Below are 23,114 nucleotides of genomic sequence, written 5' to 3'. Positions count from 1 at the left end.
GTTTTTTAGCATAATTTTGGAATCAGGCCATAGCCTAATATTTGATTCCATTCTCGAAATCTCGTTAACACGAAGTCTTAATCATTTTACAAACAAATTCGAATCACAACAAACGGAAAAATATTGAATAATGACTTCAAACACATTTTTGGCATAGTTACGTCTATCGTTAGGTAGATATTTTTACATATTCGAATCACCATTTTCGGGACATCGAACTAATGTTTTCGGAAAATTTGTGAGATGTCGTTTTTTGTCGAATTTTTGCATGTGGATCAAAAAGCCGCCAGGTGTCATGTTCTTGTTGCGCCACATGTCGTGAAACTGGAGGTGCCACTAGTCGCAATTGTGTTGGTCCACATCTCATTAATGGATATAAAAAGAGGGAGAATGTAGCCCCTCTCTCCACGATCTCTTCCTCTTTCTCTCTCAAAATTCGGCCAAACCGCCGCCTTCTCCACCATGCACCACCCCACTGCCTCCATCCACCTTCTGCAGCCCCGACCATCTCTCTAACGCTTCCCCTACCAGCGGCCACCCTCTCTCCGGCGAAGCAACAACTCAAAGCCCAAAACAATCTCAAAACTACCATCAGCCGCCCACCACCGTCAGCTGTCGTCATCAACCACCACCAACGACACCAAAATTTGCCCACTGGACCTCCTTGAGACCCTCTACAAGCAATGATAAGCCTCTCTCCTTAAGTTCTCCTACAAAACTTTTCCAACCATCTTTTTGTTTAACGACAACACCGTTAGAAAATTTTCGGAAGCCTCCGGGCAGTTTTTCGGCGAACAGTTTTTTCGACTCGCTTTTTCCCGATCTACAACCCTTGGGTGACATTTTATGAAAACAATGTGTCGTCCATAAAATCCCGAGTCACAATTCGAATTCAGCTTCCGAAACGAACTCACCGATGGTTCAACACACGCTACGAAAGTGAGTTCACGACCCCATTTTAAATTCTTTAATGTTTTCGGGAGAGAATACGTGCATATTAGTCGTTATTTTTATATAAACATTAAAGTTATAGTTTAATAGTTTATATAATTATAAAATCATATTATATATTGGTTTGATGAAATGAACTATTTTAACCGATACCCACTCGTGTTGATCCGCATATGCACATTTTTATATATTTGATGTCTAAATAAACATTAAATATAGTCTTTATTATAATTATAAATGATAGATGTTTATTTATAGTTATATAATTATAATCGTTAAATAGTTGTTTATCGCTATATTTTGAACAAAAATGATATATATATATATATATATATATATATATATATATATATATATATATATATATATATATATATATATATATATATATATATATATATATATATATATATATGTATTTAGACTTGTACATATATTTGGTATTGTTGGTTTTATGTTGGTTAAAACCTAGATTTGCTTGGATTACAACCATTATGTGCCCCTTGTAGCACCAAGCACCAAGCAGAGGTCTAAACGTCATATAGCAGCGGTTATAGTTTCATGTAGCGCCAAACACGCTCTAATACATGCATACTTGTACAATATACAAGTATCTATGTTGTGTATAAGTATCATAAACACTTAAACATAGGGTTCACGAACTTTTGTCGGTATAAAACTTATATCATAAGTAAACAATTATACCCAACTCATACACGTGTCCGATAATAATAATTATTGAAGTTGACTTTATTTTCCCATTAAAACCCTTTTCATTAATTACCCTCAATATATATACAAGATACAAAGATAATGATACACATGCCAAACACAAAACAATATAAATACATATACATAATATACTATGCTAATAGCCCCCCGCAAATTGAACGGAGGTGATTCACAAACGTTTAAGCTGGATATGAAATCAAGGAATAAAGAAGAGGGCATACTCTTTGTAAAAATATCAATGTTTTAAAACCCGGGTCGACCCGGCCGGTTGAACCAGTTGGACCGTGACCCGGTGTAGAAGGCGGGTCAATTGAGACCGGTTTTTTGTAAAAATACGAACCGGATCGAACCGGCCGGGTTTTCCCTAAACCGCGGTTCGACCGCTTATATCGAACCGGTTAAAACCGGATTGATCCGTTTTAATAGGGTTTGGATAGTTGGATACAAGTATCGAACGCCAAAACAACAAGCCGTTTGCAGTTTCTTTAATGTTTTTCAATGTTTAAACTTTGTGGACATCAAATTATTGGTTTTATATGTTTATGGATTATGCATGAAAGTAAAAATATATAAAAATAGAAAAAAATCATAAACGGGGTAGACCCAACGGTTCAACCGGTTGAACCGGTTGACCCATGAACCGGTCATCACACCGGGTCAACTAAAAACCCGGGTTTTAAAACATTGAAAAATATATGCATACTGAGACAAAGACGGTACATGAAGAACACGTACATGACCGGTGGCAACTTTATCTCGAACAAAATGAAGATCAATCTCGATATGTTTGGTGCGCTGATGATGAACTGGATTGGAGGACATGTAAACAACATTAACGTTATCGCAATAGACGATGGTAGCTTTGCCAGACATGTAATGAAGTTCAAGAAGTAAATTGCGAGTCCAACATGTTTCAGCCACCGCATTTGCAACTCCCCTGTAATCAGCTTCAGCGCTTGATCTAGATGTGGTGTTCTAACGTTTTGAGGACCACGAGAGAAGGTTGTGACCTAAAAAGACACAATATCCAGAAGTAGAGCGGTGAGTCACTGGACACCCACCCCAGTCAACATCGGACTATGCCACGAGAGAACGACTGGGTGAAGAATATAACTGAAACCCATAAGCAATAGTACCTCGAACATAACGCAAAATGCGTTTGAGAGCAGTGAAGTGAGGCTCCCGTGGGTCATGCATGTATAGACAAATCTGTTGCACAACATAAGTAATGTCAGGCTGAGTGAATGTGAGATATTGTAAAGCACCGGCTAAACTATGATATAAAGTGGGATCTACAACAGGTGGGCCAGATCCATCAAGCTTGGTAGATAAATCAGCAGGAGTAGAAGCGGGTTTGCAATTACACATAGCAGATCGATCAAGAATCTCAGTGGCATATTTTTGTTGAGACAAGAATAACTTATCGGCCAAGCGAGTAGCTGAAACCCCCAGAAAATAGTGAAGATCACCAAGATCTGTCATAGAGAACTCTAAGCTCAATAAAAAGATGATGTGGGTCAGTAACTCAGGGGGAGAGCTGATAAGAACAATATCATCCACATACAATAATAAGTATGTTGTATGAGAGTCGTGTTTGTAGATAAACAAAGATGTGTCACATCTGCTATGAACAAAACCAATGCGTGAAATGAACATGGAAAACCTCTAAAACCATGCCCTAGAATCCTGCTTGAGACCATAAAGAGACTTCTGAAGAAGAAACACAAAATCTGGTTGAGTAGGATCTCGAAATCCCGGTGGCTGTTGCATGTATACAGTTTCCTGTAAGTTCCCATGAAGAAATGCATTCTACAGATCAAGTTGTCTAATAGGCTACTTGTGGGTGACAGCAATGGTAAGAACAGTGCGCTTAATGGCGGTCTTAACAACGGGGCTAAAAGTCTGATCATAATCAATATCAGGTCGTTAAATTCGCCCATTAGCAACCAGACGAGCTTTGTAGCGAGATAAAGATCCATATGCATTACATTTCTTTTTAAACAGCCAAATACAGTTAATAACATTAGCAACATGTGGTCTCGGAACAAGTACCCAAGTTTTGTTAGAGATAAGAGCAGTATATTCTTCAGTCATTGCATTGAGCCAGTTAGGATCTTTAAAAGCGTGTAAATAATTTTTTGGGACAAAAGAGGAGGTGTCAACATGAAGATTGAGTTTGTGAATGGGTTTAAAAATTCCTTGTTTGGCACGAGTAACCACCGAATGTTGAGATTGGGTGACACTGAAGGGGAGATTGGACAACTGAGGTGATGAAGTAGAGACAGGGGAATTAAAAGGCATAGAGGATGTAGTGGTATTTGAGAACTAAGGACTTAATGAAGGCAAAACTGGATGATATGAGCCGAGGGGAGGAGAGTTTGAGGTAGTGGAAGTGTCCAAGGAAGGAGTGGTAGGTGTAGGATCTGAGGAGGGCTCGTGAGGAGCACCATTCATGAATATGGGAGTAGGAGACAGAGTAGAAGAAAGAGGGTGAGGTATGTCATAGGTGTCAAGAAAGGAGTAAGATGGGGCTTTATTTGGGTGTCATGGATCCAAAAGGGAACACAGTTTCGTCAAAAACAACATGGCGGGATATGATGATTTGATTAGTGTCCAGATTAAGGCAACGATAGCCTTTATGGTTATTAGGGTAACCGAGAAAAATGCATGGGGTGGATCGTGAGGAGAGTTTGTGAAGAGCATTGATGTGAGGAAAACAAAGACAACCAAAGACACGAAGGTGATCATAAGTAGGATTTTTGTTGTAAAGTTTATGAAAAGGCATGTCATTGCCAAGAGTGGTGGATGGAAGGATGTTGAGAATATGGGCCGCCATATGAAGAGCTTCTGTCCAATATATGGGAGGAAGTCTTGCATGAAACAGGAGGGTACGAATGGCATTGTTTAAGGTATGTAACATACGTTCATATTTACCATTCTTTTGAGAAGTGTATGGGCATGAAAAACGCATTTTAATGCCATGTTGGGCAAAAAAGATATGAAATTTATTGTTGTCATACGCACCTCCATTATCACACTGAAACGTTTTAATGTCAGTTTCAAATTGTTTATTGACAAATGACTAAAATGCATGAATTTGTCAAAAACATCATATTTGGCACGAATGGGATAAACCCACACATAATGAGAGAAATCATCCAAAAATATGACATAGTATTTAATTCCACTCAAACTTTCAATGGGAAATATCCAAACATTAGAATGAATTAATTCAAAAGGAAACTGAGAGACAGAAGTAGACGAACTAAATGGCAATTTAACATGTTTTCCCATTTGACATGCATGACATAAAGTAGAGTCTTTTCTTGAAGAACAAGAAATAAAATGACCATTAACTAAATGTTTGAAAATATGATGACCCGGATGACCAAGACGTTGATTCCATATAGTGAGAGTGATGGAGATAAAAGCTTGAGTAGTTGGAGAAGTAACGGGGTAGAGATCACCAGAGCTATCACATCAAAGGAGAGTTTGTTTGGTGCGGAAATCCTTCACACAAAATCCAAATGAGCCAATTCAATGGAACAATTATTTTCACGAACAGAACGACGAACATAAATTAAATTTTTAATGATGGAAAGGGTAATTAAAACATTTTTAAGGTGCAAAGTACAATAATGATTGGAAAGTGGAAAAGTGGTATCACCCATGTTAGTTACAGAAATAGAAGATCCGTCACTAACTAACACAGATGAAGAACAATTACTATTTTTAACCGAAACAAACTTGAGAATACCTGCATCCGAGTGAAGGTGGGAGGTGGCACCAGTGTCCATGAACCATTCAACTTGACCCGGATCATTTAACGTCATGGTGTTGAACATTTGGGGAAGAATAGTGGGCTTGTGACTTTGTTTTTGGACCTGAAAAGTCCGTTGTCGCTGAATTGGGTTGCTGTTGGGCTGAGAAGATGTAAAAAGTTGATGTTGTTGATGGATCGGTTATTGTCTTGGCCTAATAGCTTGAGGAGTTAGTAACAGGCCTTGTTGAGAATACCCATTTATTGAGGGCTGATGAATTTGATACCATCCATATGCCCAATTACCTCCCCTTGGATGTTGTTGACCTCCACTGAAATTCAGTCTGCCATCGGTGTTGTTGAAACTGGTGATATGATGCGTGTAAAACCAACTAGTTTTAATCTTACTAACTTAAACACAAAGACGAACACACGAAAGGCAGTGTACCTATCGATTAGCAGTTTAGTTCAGGTAAGTAGGGTATCAAACACAAGGAACGGTAAACAATTAAAAGAAATGCTAATATTATCTAAATAAAACAAGTAATAGAAAGGGGGGTTTCTCTAGTTTTGCAAGACTAGAAACTTAAACAATTAACTAAAACTTAAACTAAGAAACTAAAAGCTAAGCAAATAAAAATCAACTATATTCAATAATAAAGAGGACTTCTGTTTAGGTTCGACTCATTTATTCCCATGGATGATTTCAATGTATCGGATTAATTCTTCATTGGCTACCGACTAAGATGATTAGTTTCACGTTCGCTATTACTAATCTTTAGGAAAAAAATTAACTCAAGCAGTGGCCAGTTGTCTAAATTAACAGATTTCCTAGTTATTGATTCGGGTTAAATAAGACTTGTAATGGTTAATTAAATTGGCCCTTCAATTAACCTCTTGTTGATGTTCATCAAACAAGCTCACACATTAACTTACCTATCTTCTAGTTAATTCTAGTTTCACATTCGCTATTCCTAGACATACAACTATGTGGTCACAATAAATCATATGAAATTAATAACTAAGAGATGTTCATACAACTTAATTACTAATTTATTAACAGAAGAATAGTTATTGTTAACACATAAGGTTTGTTAACAAGCTTAATAAAACATAATCACCAATTAAAATTAATCCTAATCAAATAATCAATCCATGTTCATAAATTCATCTACCTAAACAGAAGTTATGAGTTTTAGCTCATGATTACAACAGAAACAAGCTCAAAAACGAAATCAATTGGTAAAAACATAGTTCAAACAAGAGATTAGGTATGAGTAAACTTGATTTTGACTTGATTCTCCTTAAAATTGAATGTAGGGTTGATTCCTTAGCTTCCTACACTCCAGCAACACCTTTAGTCGACAATTGGCCTCCAAGGGTTCATCTCTATCCTAGGGTATCGATCTGAAAGTCCCTTTATATAGATTTTCACAAAACATAGGTGACTCGTCAAGTCCAGTGACCTACTCAGCTAGTCCGTCACTTAAAACCCGTGTACGGCAAGTCAGCGCGTCCAGAATCGCGAAAGTTCGAAGTGACTCGTCGAGTTTATGGCCTACTCGTCGATTCCGTTTGGAATCAGCATTTTTTCAAAACACGAAAGTCGTCCGAAATTGTGTCTAGTTTTCAGAAAAATTTGAATATCGTCAATCGGATATACGGTTCATGAGATATGGCCAAAACACTGACGAGGGGTCAAGCTGTCCAACAACATCCTTCTTTCTTCAAAATCCAAGATCCAAGCTTCCAATCGCTAGTTCCGCTTCCTTTTCCATCCGAGCATGTAATTGTTGCTGAAAAATGAAATTATAAACTAATTAAGCACCTTTTGTTCATTAAATGAGACAACAACAACATAAGGTATTAAGATAATGCATGAATTATATGACTAAATATGTCCATATCATGATATTGGAGCGATTATCGTAGTGACACCTCCTCGGCCACCACGACGCCCACTGTAATCCCCTTAACTTCCTCCATGATTGTTATTGATGTTTTGAGATTTAACAATGAGGGCATTGGGAGAAGACAAGTTATCTAAGTGAATAATAGAAGCATCACGCTGTTCATCCTGCAAGATTTGTTGCTCTTCACAGATTAGAAGTGATCTTGCATCCCAGAACGTAAGAGGTGGGTCACGATGTCTAAAGTTGTTAGCAATATAACGAAATTTTTGAGTCAAATCATTAAGCATGTATGCCACAAGATTTGTTTCAGGAACCTTTGCGTCCTAGTGCTCTAAGCGATCAACAAGAGTTTTTATTTTATTGCAGTAATCAGTAATGGAAGAGTTACCGAGGGAGATGTTTCGCAATTCTCTGTCGAGTTGTATGACTTTGGAAGCTTTATTATCGTGAAAAACCTTCTCAAGATTCTCCCAAACTTGAAAGGCAATAGCATTTTTCTTGAATGTCATATTGAGAAGAGAGATGGAGAGGGTACCGTATAGCCATGATTGAACAATCGAGTCATTGCGTATCCATTTGGCAGTGGCATCTATCCTTATCTATTTTCGGCTGGGGTGGATTGAGTAGGAGGTTTGAGATGGTGATCAACTCCATAACCGATGCAATGAATCTCAAAAGGTTCTCGCTAGATATCGTAATTCATCTGTTCAAGATCCAAGGCGAATGGAACAACATGTTTTATGTTGATTGTAGATGAGGGTTTGTCAGATGTAAAATCAGACATATTGAGAGTAATATAAGGAAGAAGAAGATTGAGGGTAATATAAGGAAGAAGAAGACTGAAAGAGGAGAATAAGATTAATGAGAAGATAAGTTGTCGACAAGAAGTGTTCGACTGGTAGGGTTTATTTATATCTACTCTGATACCATGAAGTTGACTTTATTTTCCTGTCAAAACCCTTTTCATTAATTATCCTCAATATATATATATATATATATATATATATATATATATATATATATATATATATATATATATATATATATATACAAGATACAAAGATAATGATACATGGGTTGAACACAAAACAATATAAATACATATACATAATATACTATGCTAACCATTATAAGTCAAGTAGATACTTATACACTATATTTTATACTTTTTGGTTTAGAAAAAAGTAATATTTTGATATAAGTATATAATATTTATATATTTTTTATATACACTATCAGTAATAAAAAGTACATTTTATATAAGCTAGTGAAGCAACTATATGCTGTATAAACATATTTTTGTTATAAAAATACACAGAGTTAAAACCTGTGAGCTTGTAACATCCCAAATTTTCTAATAAATTTGAACTTTTTAAAATAACATAAATCATCCATTTAATATATTTTATTCAAAATAAATTTAAAACCAAACCCAAGATTAATTCAATTTCCAAAAACCGTTGTCAATTATAATTCTAAAATTTATGAAAACACAATCAATCAAATAACCCGCCTCGAGCTAGTGTGTACGATCATGCCCTATCAGCCTGTGTAGCTGAAACAATATTTTTAAAGGGAAAAATGGTAAACACAAAGTTTAGTGAATTTCACACATACACGATACCATATCAAACAATCCTTACCCCTATACACAGATACAAACGGTATCAACACATAACTATGTATGCATGTCAAAGAAGGAATCAGAAACAAACATAATCCTACTGGGACACATTGGCTAGGCCCGACCCCTTGCTCAGTACATTGAGCCATTAGGACACATTGGCTAAGCTCGATCCCCCGTACCCGAACCCATTGGGACGTTTCAATTATTGTGTAATTTTTATTTTTCATGACAATTTGTATGTTTTTATAATCATTCAACAACTTCATCCATCATAGTAGAGAACAATAGGGTAATATGGTCATTTTTCATCATTCAGCACAGTCAGTCATATGTATAATCAAATAACATGGTTCCTTTCCCAATCAAAATTTTTTCCCAAACAACACTTTCTCAAACAAAAGCTATCAAACGAGACCTTATATTCATCTTTTTAAGACGCCACTAATCTTCTAGAATGTGAAATTTTAGAAATCCAAACTCTATAAGTACTTTTTTTAAACAATTTAAAACATTTAGTTTTTTAATATTGCTATTTTGATTGATATAGAAGAAGACATGAAATAATTCTTTGACACATTTTGTCGAACACATGTGGTGCATTGTTTTATCAGTCGATCTAAAAATGAAAAGGTTGTCGTTAATCTAAAATAAAAGCCAATCATACCAACATTTGTTTTAAAACTGACATAATCAATACATAAAGATCGGTGTTGTTTCTCACCATTCAAATCACTAAGTGAAAAAAGAACAATGAAACCTATGATATACCTATACTTGTAACCATATATCCAATGATGAAGATGAAATCGTTAAACAATTTCAGTACTTGTAAATACAAACACATATACACAATTAGAGAGGGGGGATGGTTTAGGGGTAATCAATAAATAAAATCTCGAATTTGAGAAATCCATAAAATAATATATAAGAATCAAAAGAAAAATGAAAAATGACAGGAATATGCTAACCAATTTATCGGTTTTTCTTCATTTGATGATGTAAAATTAGAACAGGTTTGTCAAATATTGGACGAAATTGCAACAAAAGGTGTGTGATAATGACGACGAAGGATTGAGTGATGCTAAATGGCATTGGAGACCTATGATGGTGGTAGCAAGGATGGTTCTGATGGGAGGTATATGGTTTTACTTTAGAGAGTGCTAAGAAGTCTGGAGAGAAAGATGAAAATTAGTTCTTGAAATTCAAATATAACCTGATCACAAACTCTTATTTTAAATGGTAAGTGCAAATTCAAAAGTTCACTCTATAAATTTTTAGGTTGAAAAAAGGCACGTGGACAAAAATGATTCTTTTATTAAGATCTGGATAATGTCTTTTTATTTTCCATTAGTTTATACATTGTAATTATATTACTAGTATATAAGTAAGTTTTGATAAAAAAATATTATATATTTAAAAAGATTTGTGATTCAAATATGAAAGAGTTGAAAAAAATGAGTTATGCCGCATCAATGTTTATTTCAATGCGATTTTTTTTGGATAACCATGTTTCTATATATCAAATGTATATTGATTTACAAATATTCATTCTGAATGATTTATAAGTGTTTAACATGTTTTGTTTGATGTAAATGTTATAATAGATGTTGTAGTGTTTTTATGTTATTAAAAGTTATAGTATGTTTCATACAATTTTGTTATTTTTTATATATAGAAATCAACATACATTTGATATATAATTTACACAACTTAAAACAGCTTATAATATCATCAATTAATAGTAGAAATAACCAATTATATAAACCTATTACGGTTAATAAAACTAATCGGTTAACTATATGTTTTGTTTTGTTACCGACATTAGTTTTTCATGTATAGATATTAAATTAGAATTTGTTAAAAGTTATTATTTTAATTATATAATTATATCCGCGTGCAACACGCGAGTATTCGCCTAGCATATATATATATATATATATATATATATATATATATATATATATATATATATATATATATATATATATATATATATATGAGTAGGATCAAATGAGAATACCCAAAAGGTTGAGAACACGAGAACAGATCTGAACCATTTAAAAAACAAAATCTAAGGTTATTATCGAATGGGCCATTTATGTAAATTCTTAAAATTCTAGGAATTAAAGTGTAACTTTAAAATTGTCATAAGGGTATAACAGTAATTAAAACTTTAGCTAACTCCTAAAATTTCTCAACTCCCATCTATTTCCTTTCATATTCCCATCTCTTTCTTTATCCCTTGGATACCTAGGGCTTCATTAATAGTTATGCCTCCATCATCCATACACCACCTGAATCTGTTCACCGGTGCATCTCACTATGCAGCCACCATTACTATCTTCAATCCTCGTTCGTTTCTTAGCCCTTCTTCTCATCAAATTCAGTCGACATCCAATTCAATCGACACTTTCAATCGTCGGTACCTGGTCTTCAATCGTAACAGCTAATCGCCGCCTCCTGATCTTCAAACGACACTGGAACGCCGCCACCCGATCTTCTGTCACCACCGCTAATTGTCGCCTTCTGATCTTCAATCGATACCGGAGCCACCATCAACCTAAATGTTTACTAGTTTTTTCTTTATTCAATTTTTTGAATCGTCTTCTGATCTTCAGTTGATACCGGAGCCCCCTATTCCACCGCCTCTCTCCCCTGTTTTCTTCTTCTTTTTATATCGCACTCTCTACAAAAACCTAATCGGTTTTTTAACTTAGAACCAGGTTCTGACCATGCTTTGAAATAATATCAGGTGATATGAAAATGATTGTTGTGCATAGTAAGTGTTTAATGAAATGCCTAACTATGATTTTCTTTGAATTTGCATGATTTTGAAGTATTCCATTTTAAGATTAATCATTTTCTTGTCTATATGATTTTCTTCCAAGCATTACTTCTGTAGGTGAGTTATTTTTTGTTTTCCCTTCACTTCTTCTCAATTGTTTCTCGATTGATATAAATATTTAGGGGAATCAAACAATTTTAGAACCTAATGTAATTTATACTATGATATTAATTTATGATTAGAAATGTATTCATTTTTTATTAATGATATGTATATATATATATATATATATATATATATATATATATATATATATATATATTCATGTATGAATATAATTACAATTATAGGAATTCATATGTATTTTATATTTTTTTCATGTCTCTTCATTTATAATTTGACTTCATATGTGCTTTTCTAAATCCTTTTCATTTAATTGATTGTTAATTATATTTACTTCTTTATTTGACAGTGTGTAGTTTCTACAAATGGGATGTTGGAGTGTTAATATACAACCAAACATTACAAAGTGGAAAAGATCTCGCCTTATTCATTTATTATTATATAATAATAGTTAATTATTTTTATTCGAATTTTTTTATGTTGTATTCATATGTGATTATTGTAACATCCCAAAATCCAAGACCAAAAATTTCATTTTTAATTTAAAGATTCATAAAACAGATTACTGAAAATTCCATCAATGTTATCTCATATCATGAAAAACCATAAGTCAACCATCTCAAAAACATATCATAGGAAAATAATGTCAGAGTACAAATCCTAAGAATCTCATGTGCGGAAAATCGTGTGTGCAATGCGCTGCTACCGTGTCAACTCCTTTCCCTTCGAAGAAGAAGGACCTGAAACAAAAACTGAAAACTGTAAGCACAAAGCTTAGTGAGTTCCCCCATCATACCACATACCATACACTAAACATATTGTCTAACATATCCAAGTATTGGACTACCCTTTCGGTCTCTTTCAACCGGTAACTGCCTAGCATATTAGGGTGCTGGCCTACCCCTTCGGTCTCTTTCAACCGGTAACTTGCCTAGCATATCAGGGTGCTGGCCTACCCCTTCGATCCTTTCGACCGGTACTGGGGGCTATTTCACCCCTACTTCTACCATATAACATCCTAACTCATAAACACATAAGTCATATACTACCTAGCTTTTTAGAGTGCTGCCATACCCCTTCGGTCCTTTCGACCTGTATTGGGGCCTATCCTACACCTCCTACCACTATCACACAATATCATAGCATACTGGCACATAAATCATAACAAATTGTAACATACCAGATAATTATCACAAAGACAATCATCTCTACTATAACTCTTACTAGTGGGCCAACATTGGTGCCTTCGACCCACTTCTATTGGAAGGTAACTCACCTCAAATGTCGTGTAGTAGCTGAACTGTCCTTGGCTTTGGATCAAACCCTCTCAAACTCCTACACATAAAAATTTCCTTTAATTACCATTTCATACTCATAACCCCTTTAAGGGTCAACTCTGGTCAATGGTCAAAGTCAATGTCAAAGTCAACATCCTGATTGACTCAACTCACCGAGTTTGTCCATCAACTCGTCGAGTTCTATGATCCATAAAACCCTGGAAATCTCAATACAACTCGTCGATTTCTTTCATTAACTCGTGGAGTTCCTCCTCATAACAGAGTCGAGACATTTCCCTCTCAAATCGTTGAGTTCCTCCTTGAACTTGTCGAGTTCTTCAATCTTCAAAACCCAAAACCATGGCCAACTCGTTGACTCATCTCCTAGACTCAACGAGTTTGCCTAGTAACAGAAAAGGTTGGGGGACCATGACCCAACTCGCCGAGTTTGATGAACAACTCTTCGAGTCCCCCTTGGTCCAAATCCATTCAGTGACTTCTAATCAAGTTCAGTGCTTCCAAACCATAGATATGGTCCCCTAGGACTAGGTTACCACGTAAAGTTGCTAACTTTATGCTCATGCATGGTGCCATGAAGCTAGAAACACCAAAACTAAGCTATACAAGAGGTCTAGGGCATGAGAAAGGGAAAAGGCTTGATAAAGCTGACAACTTTAAGCCTCATAAGCTGATGGGTGTCTAGATTTGTTGTCAAAACCTCATGATACACTCTAATCCCGAAAATGACTTCAATATGGCCCAAAAATGACAAAATACAACCCTAAATGGAGATCCAAGGAATAGAAAGCCAAGGTACCAGCTTTATACCTCAAATAAGTCAGAAATGCAACTCAACTTCCGGATCTACTGGCTTCCTCTTGAATCCTCAAGCTTATCCTTCCTTCTTAAACTTCAAAATCACCAAGAACACACAAAAATGGCTCAAGAACACTCAATGGTGGATTAGGGTTTCATGGTTAGGGTTTGAAGTGATGTAGGCTAGAAATGAGGCCACCATTTGGAGGTTAATATGTTTAAATTGTTGGATTAGTGTCTAAGTCCATAACTATTTTGATATGTACTTGACCCGATGGTGCATGGTCCTTTTGGGTTGCCTTCACCAAAGCAACTTGATAGGATGAATTATGGAGAGAAAGGATTAAATATGATTTATTAATATATTGTGAGAGTAATATATTAAAGGAGAAATCATATTGTTTAATTAATATTAGTCAATAATTAATTGGTAATTAGTTTTGTGACTAAAAGAGATTAATTAAACTTAAGGGACTGGAATTGTAATTATAAGATAATTGCAATTTGGGCCATGGATTGCCTTATATTAAGGAGTGGACGAATTCTATAGGGAAGCCCATAAGAAATCGTCCAAGGCCTTAAGGAAAGGGATCCATGGGTTGCTTAGGGCTTAAGCATCCAAATTAGGGTTTCCTTGTTAGATAACCCTAATAGCCTAACTATATATACATCCCTTATGACCCAAAAACGTGGCTAAGACTTCTTCTAGGGTTTCACACGGTTTTGGGCAGCTTCCATCCTCTCTCCTCTTCATCCTCTTACTCTTGGTGTTTGTGAACCATTAGAGGAGTGATATTTGTGACTCTAAGCTTTCTAAAGTCAATAGAAGAAGGATTTGGGATTGTTATTGCTACATAACAATCAAGGTATGATCTAAACCCTAATTATATGTTATATTGATTGTCATATGCTAGATCTAGGGTTTATAGTCTTGGATAACTTGCATGTACAATAGAGAAACCTAGATCCAAGCATTAGGGTTTGTATGAGCACATAGGATGTTCTTAGGACCAAAACCCATCAGTGGTATCAGAGCCTAGATTGGTTTCTATTGTATTGATGCTTTGTATGTTGAAAAAAATTCGATTTTTGTGTTTCTGGGGGCTGAACTCGCCGAGTTTTTTAGATGAACTCGTCGAGTTCATGCTAACTCGGCGAGTCCATGCCTGACTCGACGAGTCGGCTGGTCAGTAAGAGGGAAAACCGGGATTTCTTGCTGTTTTTGCTTGAGGATACTTGCCTTATCATATTAGATCAATATAAATCCGATTTTTTGATATATATATATATATATATATATATATATATATATATATATATATATATATATATATGACTATATTCTTGATCTAATTGAAGATATTTATCAATTAATAAAATATGTGTTTCCTTTTGTGATAATTGATTAATTATCTTGATTAAATTGATAAATTGTTTTGCAAGAAATCGTTAAATAAATCAAATATGGATAATTATGTGATTAATTGTTAATTTAGATTATTTGTTATTTGATCATTCTGTTATGAAAACTTTCACATTTTCACCTTTAGGTTTTATAGTTTAAATTTGACCTCAAAAGTTTTGTTGTTTTGAAATTTAAATAGTTGAAACCCTAATGTTTTGAAAAAGGTTTCAAAACTTTCCCTCAAGTTTTGGAATTTAAATTTTGATTAATTGTTTAATTTTGATGTATATTTAAATTCTAAACCCTAATGTTTTGAAATGTTTCAAAACTTTCCCTCAAGTTTTGGAATTTAAAAGTTGATTAAAAGTTTAGTTAGGAATGTTAAATTCTAAAACCCTAGTATTGTTTTGAAAAAGTTCAAATCACACCCTTATGGTTTTATTAATTAATTAAGGTGTATAATTAAAAGAGGTTTAATAAATCCATAAAAGTTTTGGTTTACAATTTAATTGAATTAAAAGTATAATTGTTAAATTTGACCACCTAATATTTTAAAGGTGTAAAACACACCCTATACTATATATAACATTAAAAGTCTAACATTATATATATGTATGAGTAAAAGTCAGTCTTACCGTTAGTAGGCCTCATTCACAAAGTTGGTCTATAAGGGGTGTTTAAGGAAATTGCCTATAAAATGACGATTGAATGGGTATCCACTCTTACCCACCGCACTCTTGACTAATGGAGGGTCGTTAGCCGAACGGGTAGGATAGGACGAAACCTTCCATTATAAATATAATGAATTACTAAAGTAACTAAATGTTTTTCAAATTCCCAATCTTAGTTACTTAGGCAAAGTGAATTGATGCAATTCCATGAAATTACACTTTGTACCCCTGCGAAGACATTAGTGGAGCGTGTGTGGTTTACCAGCACACTAAATGGTTCTAAACAAAGGTAGCAAAGGGTGACTCAATGTTTGTCATAGTTCGGTGGAGCGTGTGTGGTTTACCGGCACATCGAATAGGTGACTATAACATGTGGGGGCACCATGTAGTTTGCATGGTTATTCACACCCGCTTTGTGATCCTCGGCATCCCAGTCACAAATAAGAGGGGCATATCGAGATTTAAAACATGTCATTGAAATGTTCAATGAATCTCATAAGATCTAGGAGTTTTCATAGATTTAAAACTTAACTTTCTTTTTCGTTTTTCATAGTGGAAATTAGTGAATCGTCATTCACTTACCTTCAAATGTTCTGCAATTTGGGTTACGACATCCCTCTCCCAAGTTGTAGAATATTGTGTTGGGTCCTAGCCTTAGTATCTCATTTGGGTGATTTACTAAGGACTCAATCAATCAACTAACTTGAATTCGTTTTCTCCCGTTTTGTAGATGTCAAAGTTCGACAACTATGGTCTTCCCAAATCCCGTGGAACAAGCATTCCACATGAAGATGGTATTCCACGATTCGATCGAGGAATTTCCTCCACCTCCTCCAATTGTTCTCCCTAAACCACAAGATCGAAGAATTGAAAGGTTCAATATCACTAAAGCCCTATTGGAAATGAAACATGAAGATGGTAAACCCGTGTGTGCCAAATCACACATTGATAGGTTGATAATGTTGGGTGTGTCATTCCCGGATGAGTTGGCTGTGAATTGGGTTTTGCAGTCACTTCATGAATCATATAATGAATTCAAAAGAAAGTATTATATGATGGATCATGAAGACAACCTCATTGACCTAACTTACATGCACATTGTTGCTGAATCAGAAATGATTTGGCGAAGCAATGGAGTGTATTTGTTGGGAAAGTCGACCGACCATGCTTCCAAGGACGTTTTAGGAGAACCGACTTGCGTTTGCTGCCAAGAGAAAGGGCGTTGGATACAAGTCTGCCCAAGGAGCCTGAAGAGTCCAGAAGATGGGAGAGTCAAAGAGTATGGATGTGCTTCAGGTAAAATCCACTATCTAACTTCGTTAAGTTCCTATTCATTGATTCTTAATACATGATGTGATAAGATTGCATTTGAATGTTTTGCAGGATCGGTGAAAAGAAAGGAAACTTGGTGAAAGAGCAAGATGAATCTAATCACGAGAAATGGATCTTGATCGCATAGACTTGAAGATTAGATTTTGAGCTTAGATAGTTATGATAGAGTTGTTAGAAATTTTCTTTTGAAATACACAGTGTTTTCAATGGATTTTGCATTGTAAGGACAAATGTTTTCCGCTGCTTTTATAAATAAAATAAAATTTGATTTGACTTACTTATTTATTTGTTTAATTCCTTGCAATGAAATCGTTATGAAAATTGATGTTTGCATATTTCTACAAAGAATGGATATGATTCTTATTTATGTTATTTATGGAAATGTCGAGAATTTACCAAATAGGGAGAGTTTCTCATCGCCCAAGGTTCAATTGGACAGAAACTTGGAATCATGCAACTTGGTTGCACGATGAATGAGAAATTTCATATTTGGAAATTAGACTAATTCATTGACAAAGTGTCAAGTGAAGGAATGGGAGATCAAGTACACAAAGTTGTGTGTTGATAAAAGTCCACCATAAGAGTAACAAAGATATTCGTCATGGTTTACTAAAGGCTTAGTAAATATGATTACACTTATAAGATTAAGTGTAATTGTGAATTGATTGAAAAGGTTTAAATCAATAGCAGAACGAATAAAAAGAATCAAGTAGGCAGAAAGATAAAAGTTTCTCCATTCTATGAAGAAGGGAGAGTACCTTTTATGCTTTATGATAGGTCTTGATGATTAAGAACCATATCTCAATTGATCCTCTAAGTGAGTCTTAGTACAATTGTATGTCTAAGAAGAAGAATCAAGAATTGAAGAAATGGTTAAATCAAGAGGTCAATCATACTTCGTTCCCAAACAAGTCTTAGAGTTAAGATTGTGACATTGAGTGACAAGTATTAAGAAGGTTTATAACATTCATCAAATATGGAGCGTTGTGATGTCTTGGATAAGACAAAGACCAACTAAGACCAATTTACGAAGTGTTTTGATAAAAACTACACTAACTCTTGAATATTTGGTTGTCAAGAAATGTTTATTGACAAGAGAATCTTATATGTCAAGGATTCAGTGGGAGTCTTAATGCTCTTGAAAGGTTTCAAGAACAAATCAAAATAGACCTCATCGATCATCACTAGCACACGAGTTGAGGTTTACAACCTATCGTGTTGACACTATTTTGTTTCTGTGCCATTCTAATTGAGTTAATTATGCATGTGAGTCCTATGAGTTCTCATTTGAACGCATAAAAGGCAAGGCACCTTAATCAATGAAAGGTACATTGATAGGAAAGGGTGGGATGCTTAACTACTTGGAAGACATGGTGGGCAGTTGTGCTACCATAAGGCAAGAAATCGAGATTAAGAAAGTTCGATCCATATGAGTTTGAATTTATCGTAAACTTTGGTTTTGACAAATTCACATGGATAGGAACATATACACCGTTTAAATCTAAGTGTCATAAGATTTCCTCCTTCCTGAAAATGATTGTGAGGAAATACTTTCACTAAGAAAGATTTTAAGAAGATAGTGATTGTAAAAATTGCATTCTCGAATTCGATTGTGGTTACGGTATCCCTTTCCATAATTTGAATTGTGAGGTTTGGCAATTGTTTAGACACACATATGAACTATCTAAGGCAAAGGTGTATAAGTTCAAGAATCCTTGATAAAAGATTATCAAAGCACTAAGTATTAGAAACATGAACTTAAGAAATTCAATAAGCATTGTTTTCTGAAAGTTAAGCTATTTCTGAATACATGTCAAAGCTAGTGGGAGCATAAGTGTTATGTTTATAATAATCATCATGATAGTGGGAGCATAAATGTTATGATTGTATGATTATTAAGGAAAGTATTGCAAGTTGGCAATATTAATTATAGAAAACAAGAGTCATTCTTTGCAGAGTTGTAAGGACGAAATAGTTGTTTTGCTATAATTAAGGGAGAGAATATTATGCTTCATTTCAAAATGTTAATAAATTTAGTCAAAGGTATATAGTGTGTTCTTAAAATTTCGATTATGATTACGACATTCCTCTTCACAATTTGAATTTTTAGAACATAGCAAATGAAATATTATGGCGGAAGATTGATAAAGTATCAAATCTTTATGTAAGACATTATGCATCGTGTCTCATACGCTTTGGGTATAGGATCGATTGCAAATGCTTGGATATTTGACCATTCTAAAATTTTCCAAATGTCTAGCGCATTTAGAGGGAAAAGGGACTAGAATCGGTTTTGACTAAAATAATTAAACAACTATCAAAGGACAATCCAAAGTTCGACGAGGATTGGTTGCTTGTGAGTAGTTGGAAGCATGGTATTGAGTGGACCATATCGACATTATTATAGAAAAGATTCTATGAGTTGTCATATGGAAAATATGGAAATGTTTCCATATTGGATGGACCATATCGACACTATTACAAATAGATAAGATTCTATAAGTTGTCATATGGAAAATATGGAAATGTGTCCATATTGGGAATTGAATATTGAAAATCTATGTCTAGATTAGAAACTTTTATGCAAAAGGATGTTCAAAGGAATGTACTTTGAATGAGAGACATCATATCTAGGGAGTTGTATTGTAACAATATCCGATAGAGAACTTTGTAATATCATTGGCAGTAGTCTTTGTGACTTTGGTGCAGTGATGTTACGAAAGGATCATTGCATAAAATGTTGGAATCTAGCATATTCTATAAGTGGCAAGAATTTGATATTCTTTCACTTATGAAAAAGGATTTGGAGTTGTGAAATAAGTATGATTGGAAATGTGTTCAATGCGATCTATTTCACAAAGTAAGAACCATAGGTAAACATTGTGTGCATACTAAGAGCATGGGACAAGTGTAATAATTAAAGTAAGAAGTTGATTACCCGAAACGACAAATAATGAGTAATCGATATGGTGATAAATAAAAGGTGTTTTATTTATGCTCAAAGGGTTGAGGCCATATGGGATTAGTATTATTCTTGTGTTTCACTTTGCATGTTTTGACTTCCTGAATAATTTAATTGGTTAAGAACAGTCAAATTATTCGAACGGGCCACAGTCGTTCATATGTTGGAAGTAAGTATGAATGAAGACTGTCGTGAATTGGTGTGTGGATTGTCTAAAGAGTATTAGACATAAGCAAATGTTTGCTGCAACGTTCATGAGTGCTTATGGATATGATTTGAGCATTGGATTAGACCCACGCTCACTTGGATCACTCCATGGATTGTGTCACGAGTGATTGGTGAGACGATAACATTTTATATTCTTGAAACCAAGATGTGTGAGTTGTATCTTGCAAATTGGTTGCACATTGATAATATGTAAATGCACTAGTAACTTGGTGTTATAAAACATATTGTTGTGTGTAATTTGGTGGGTGAGTGCAAGCAAGCATTGTATCAAAGTTTATCCGTTCCTTTTATCCAAAGTAGGATAAAAGCGATATCTTTGGGCCCCTCGATGATTTAGTGATGACAAATGTAAATGCTCGGCCGGACTAGGGCTAATTTGATTTGTTCAATTAGCCAGTCATCATAAATTAGAAGTCGAGAAATAGTACAAAGAGAATGGTTAGAAATCATGTCTCATATGATATCTAGAATGGAGGAATATATGATCCCTTATCTAAAGGACACGCGTATCTGATAGGATCAGAGTTGACAACGACTTTGGAAAGCTACGATTGAAGATCAGGATCTGAAGTCATACGCATAATAGTTATTAGACTTATCCAAGTGGGAGACTGTTGGATTAGAGTCTAAGTCCATAACTATTTTGGTATGTACTTGACCCGATGGTGCATGGTCCTTTTGGGTTGCCTTCACCAAAGCAACTTGATAGGATGAATTATGGAGAGAAAGGATTAAATATGATTTATTAATATATTGTGAGAATAATATATTAAAGGAGAAATAATATTGTTTAATTAATATTAGTTAATAATTAATTGGTAATTAGTTTTGTGACTAAAAGAGATTAATTAAACTTAAGGGACTGGAATTATAATTATAAGATAATTGCAATTTGGGCCATGGATTGCCTTATATTAAGGAGTGGACGAATTCTATGGGGAAGCCCATAAGAAATTGTCCAAGGCCTTAAGGAAAGGGATCCATGGGTTACTTAGGGCTTAAGCATCCAAATTAGGGTTTCCTTGTTAGATAACCCTAATAGCCTAACTATATACACATCCCTTATGACCTAAAAACGTGGCTAAGACTTCTTCTAGGGTTTCACACGGTTTTGGGCAGCCTCCATCCTCTCTCCTCTTCATCCTCTTGCTCTTGGTGTTTGTGAACCATTAGAGGAGTGACATTTGTGAATCTAAGCTTTCTAAAGTCAATAGAAGAAGGATTTGGGATTGTTATTGCTACATAACAATCAAGGTATGATCTAAACCCTAATTATATGTTATATTGATTGTTATATGCTAGATCTAGAGTTTATAGTCTTGGATAACTTGCATGTACAATAGAGAAACCTAGATCCAAGCATTAGGGTTTGTATGAGCACATAGGATGTTCTTAGGACCAAAACCCATCATAAATAGGGTGCAAACCCTGAAAATTAGGGTTTCACTATGGCAACCTTACTCGTCGAGTTGAGGCTCTCGACTCGTCGAGTAAACTTCAAGTCTCACGTCCAAATTCCATTCCTACTCGACGATTTTGGGGCCTACAACTCGTCGAGTTCCTTTGCAAAAATGAATAATTTATTTTAAAATACATACCAGGATCCGGGCGTTACAAATCTCCCGTACTTATTTAAGACTTCGTCCTCGAAGTCTGCTGCGTTTGGGAATAACTTTGGGTAGTGCTCCTTCATCTCTTCCTTCGGCTCCCAAGTGCATTCCAAGCCCTTGCGATGCTGCCATTGCACCATCAATAACTCGACCCTCTTGTTCCTCATATCCTTCGTCTTCCTGTCAAGGATGGCTATCGGTCGCTCGATGTAGTTCAAGCTGTCATCCACCTGAATATCCTCTAGAGGCACCACTGCAAAGTCATCTACCAAGCACTTTGCAGCTGGGAGACATGAAAGGTGTTGTGGATCTGACTAAGCTCGGATGGAAGATCCAGCCTATACGTCACCTTGCCCACCCGGGGTAAAACCTTGAAAGGACCAATGTACTTGGGGCCCAACTTGCCCCGCTTCCTGAACTGGATGACACCTTTCCAAGGTGACACTTTCAGGAGAACCATATCTCCTATCTGAAACTCTAGGTCTGAACGTCACTTGTCGGCATAACTTTTCTGTCGACTCTGAGCAGCCCGGAGCCTACTCTGGACCTGTTGGATCCTCTCTGTCATCTTGAATACCACTTCGGTACTCCCCATGATCCTCTGTCCAACCTCACCCCAACATATTAAGGTTCTGCACTTCCTCCCATATAACATCTTGAATGGAGGACGGTCGATGGCCGCGTGGTAGCTATTATTATAGGAAAACTCTGCCAAGGGAAGGTAGGTATCACAGCTACCACTGAAGTCTAAGACACACTCTCGCAGCATATCCTCCAAAGTCTGGATGGTCTACTCGCTCTGACCATCCGTCTGGGGGTGAAAAGTCGTACTAAAATGCAGGCGAGTGCCTAACTCGTCGTGAAATTTCTATCAGAACCTGGAAGTGAAGCGTACATCTCGGTTAGAAATCATGGAAACTGA

General features: G+C 35.4%; 1 long non-coding RNA gene across 1 annotated transcript; it reads left to right on the top strand.

Annotated features, from left to right (window-relative positions):
- Window positions 1-434: 434 nt before the first annotated feature.
- Window positions 435-12,466, top strand: LOC128133301 (uncharacterized). Its single transcript, XR_008231738.1, has 3 exons — window positions 435-939; window positions 9,997-10,222; window positions 12,241-12,466. It is a non-coding gene; the product is annotated as an uncharacterized LOC128133301 (long non-coding RNA).
- The last annotated feature ends 10,648 nt before the right edge of the window (window positions 12,467-23,114 follow it).

Source organism: Lactuca sativa, chromosome 4 (genome assembly GCF_002870075.4).
Source record: "Lactuca sativa cultivar Salinas chromosome 4, Lsat_Salinas_v11, whole genome shotgun sequence".
NCBI lineage: Eukaryota > Viridiplantae > Streptophyta > Magnoliopsida > Asterales > Asteraceae > Lactuca > Lactuca sativa.
This window is presented reverse-complemented; position numbering and strand designations above follow the sequence as displayed.